The sequence below is a fragment of the Aricia agestis genome, chromosome 1 (assembly GCF_905147365.1).
Source record: "Aricia agestis chromosome 1, ilAriAges1.1, whole genome shotgun sequence".
Classification (NCBI taxonomy): Eukaryota; Metazoa; Arthropoda; class Insecta; order Lepidoptera; family Lycaenidae; genus Aricia; species Aricia agestis.
This window is the reverse complement of record NC_056406.1, coordinates 8689159-8693302: the sequence shown is the minus strand read 5'-3', so window position 1 is coordinate 8693302 and position 4144 is coordinate 8689159.

Genomic DNA, 4144 nt, shown 5'->3' with positions numbered 1-4144 from the left:
ATTTAAGGGGGCTCCCATTCAACAAACGTGATTTGTTTGGCCTTTTTTGCTCTAAATCAATATACTTACTGACAATAGCTGGTAGACAGTTGAAATTTTCACATATTCCTCAATTATGTATGTACTTTAACAATTGTTAAAAAAATTAAAATAAAATTTAAAATTAAGGGGGTTCCCATACAAAAAAAAAACACAATTTTTGGCATATTTTTCTCTATAACTGTACGGAATCCTTCGTGTGCGAGTTCGACTCGCACTTGGCCGATTATTATTGGATAGAGACCATAAAATTCGTTTTGTATCTCCTAAAAATAGATTTAAATTTTCAACAAGGGCAACATAATCGGATTAATTTCAAATGAAGCAAACGAACAATAAATATTTTGACTGAACAAAACACTTTGCGGTCTATTTTGATTTGTTTGTTTTTGTGATCGGCTCTCTAATGGGTACTAATGGCTATTTTGAAATATTTTGAATTCATTCTTATCGCGCGCGCGTACGTTTAAATTAGTTCAGGCGCAATCGCAACATGAAATTTTGGGGCTACGAAAATTTGGGTTCACAATAATATAATAGCAACAGGTATATAACTACCGAAATATACTAGAAAGAGACGTAAAATATTTTGTTAATTTAATACGATACGGTAAGTTATATTGGTTCTCATTATCTTTCCAATGGCATCAGATTGTCATTAAAATACAATTATGTTATCAGAATTTCAGAATAATGGAAGCGGGAAGATAAAAAAATCGGTAGAAAGTTTACGTAAACAAAATGAAACAACAGATTAGGGAGTTATGAAAATGATAAAGGTTATTGATAATTTGATGACCTCTGTGGTTCAGTGGTTGGACGCGTGGTCCGGAAATACTGCCTATTATGTCATTAACTTGCAAATGTATTCGGTATAGCACTTCTCGTAACGTGTTTTTTTTTAATGAAATAAGGGGGCAAACGAGCAAACGGGTCACCTCATGGTAAGCAACATCCGTCGCCCAGGACACTCGCAGCATCAGAAGAGCTGCAAGTGCGTTGCCGGCCTTTTAAGAGGGAAATGGGGTAATAGGGGAGGGAAGGGAAGGGAATAGGGGAAGGTAGGGAGGGGAAGGGAATAGGTTAGGGGATTGGGCCTCCAGTAAACTCACTCACTCGGCGAAACACAGCGCAAGCGCTCTTTCACGCCGGTTTTCTGTGAGAACGTGATATTTCTCCGGTCGAGCCGGCCCATTCGTGCCGAAGCATGGCTCTCCCACGTATAAAACTGTTTCTGTTGAAATTGCAGTGCACGAAAAGCTCTTGAAAGCTATTTCTGTGAGAGTTTAGAAAAGAGATTAAAAGTTTCTGACCTATTGATTTCAATACAAGTTGGTGTGAATGAAAAAGTTTCTACTTTTTCCACTCGAAGCTGTGTTTGCGTGGAAACTGTAATGTGGAACTTAAAAACTTACTAAGCTTACGAAAATCTAAACCTTCAGAGTGATTTCACATATTTCGATGCGATATACGTAAAGTATCACTATCACTACATATCTTTATCTATCTATACAGGGTGTAACAAAAATAAGTGATAATACTTTAGGGTGTGTACGTGTTCCTTGTAGAGAGTTCACTGTGAAAGTAGCAGCGTTGAAAGACGAAATTTTTTTTTCACTTTTGTATGGGCAAGGGCCCGAGCGTCACGAGTTTTCCCATACAAAGGTGAAAAAAATTTTTGGTCTTTCAGCGCTACTACTTTCACAGTGAACTCTCTACAAGGAACACGTACACACCCTAAAGTATTATCACTTATTATTGTTACACCTGTATATCGACGGTGGAAAGGCAAAAGTTACCAAGCGACATATAGCTATTTTTACAGGAGAGCCGTTTAAAGATTTATTTTTTCTTTAAAAAATCGTAGAAAATTAGCTATTAGAGATATTTTAAAAATCCAACGGATTTTTAAAGTATTTTAATGTCTTTATTAATTGGTTTATTAAAAAAAAGGTATTTCTGTATATTTAGCGTAGAAGTGGCGTTTGGTTACAATTTACCTAAATTTAGAAGCAGGTAAAAGTTACCAACCGACAAAAACATTTTATCTTTCAATCTAGTAAAGATATCTAATTTTTTTCCAAATGGTTCGAAGCAAAAAGGGTTAAGTAGAGATTTTTTTTATTAATTGAACAAGCTAAGGGGTCTAAAGGGGTTTGGGTAATATTGGCGTCATTTTCAAATTTCGCGGCCACTCACCAAACCGGCATATTATGAAAGAACATATTAAGGGGAGTAAACTTTATTATGGGGGACATATAGCTAAACTATATCGGAGCCGAGATATTAGGCATTTTAAGTTCGTATTTTCAACTAAATGTTAATTCAATCATAACATGAATACTCAGGAAAATAAAAAAAAACGTCATTATTTATTAGCTTAAAGCCTTCCTCGATATATGGGCTATCCAACATAAAAATATTTTTTCAAATCGAACAAGCAGTTCCTGAGATTAGCACTTTCAAACACACAAACACTTCAGTTTCATAATATTAGTATACAGTGTATAACAAAACTAAGTGATAATACTTTAGGGTGTGTACTGTATATGAGTCTCGTGTATAGAGTTTAGTGTAAAAGTAGTAGCGCTGAAAGAGAACATATTTTTTTTCATTTTTGTATGGGGAAACTCTTTACGCCAGGGCGCTTGCCCATGCAAATCACAAAAAAATGTCTTTCAGCGCTGCTTCTTTCACAGTGAACTCTATACAAGAGACACATAACATAATATACTCTAACTAAAGTCACTTAGTTTTGTTACACCCTGTGGAAATACAGGGTGTAACAAAAATAAGTGATAATACTTTAGGGTGTGCACGTGTTCCTTGTAGAGAGTTCACTGTGAAAGTAGCAGCACTGAAAGACCAAATTTTTTTTCACTTTTGTATAGGGAAACTCGTGACGCTCGGGCCCTTGCCCATACAAAAGTGAAAAAAAAGTTCGTCTTTCAGCGCTGCTACTTTCACAAGTTACAAGGAACACGTACACACCCTAAAGTATTATCACTTATTTTTGTTACACACTGTAGATACAAGTACAATAATTCATTTCATCATTTTTTTTTATTTTTAGTTACTCGTACATTTTAAAAGAATGACTTAACCAACATACTATAGTTTGTGCGTTATAAGATGATATGGGTGACAGTTTTCATATTCCTCTATATATAAATAACTCATTTTGACCCTTAGTGTCGCTTGGTAACTTTTGCCTTTCCACCGTCGATATTAATACGTGAGAAAAAAACTTTGTAACCCTTTTTACAAAAAATGGGGAAACGTAGGTGCATGAAATTTCGCACAGTTATAGTTTATATGGCGAAGGAGTGCATCAAGCTAATATTATTTTAAAATTATGCTTTTATCATATATATTTTTAACAAATAAAACGTTACACATACTACGACACTACTAAAAATGTCAGATTTTTGAGTGACAAGCCTATACATACGAATTATACTCTTTTATTTACGGTTGAAATCTGCTGACAACAAGTTGACAAGTTGAAAATGGATTATTGTTTTTTTTTATTTAATTTTAGATACTATTAGACAATGCTTAAACGGCCAGTCTGAGATCAGCTGAATCCCAGAGACAAGAAATGAAAAAAACTATGATGAAGTCAATATTTTTTACAAAATATAGGTAGTAGTCCTACTGTCGTTGCAAGTAAGGTCGAATTTCGACCATTGGGCGATCTCTAGTATCTATAAATATTATAAAATAAAGTCGCTTTTTTCCCTCATGTCTCTTTGTTCCCTTTAATCTTTAAAACTACGAAACGGATTTTGATGATTATTTCAGTGTTAGATAGCCCATTTATCGAGGAAAGTCATAGGGTATATTTTATCACTTTAAGACTAGAGGAAAATGTGGAAAAAAGGGGAAAATTATTTGAAAGGCCTGACTTGAACTACTTGAAGGCGCTGATCTCAGGAACTACTGATCCGATTTGAAAAATTATTTCAGTATTTGATAGCCTATTTATTAAGGAAGGCTATAAGGCTATATTTTATCACGCTAAAACTAATAGGATAATGTGGAAAAAACGGGGGAAATTATTTGAAAGGGCTTATCATGCGAACTACTGGAGCAATTTTTATGT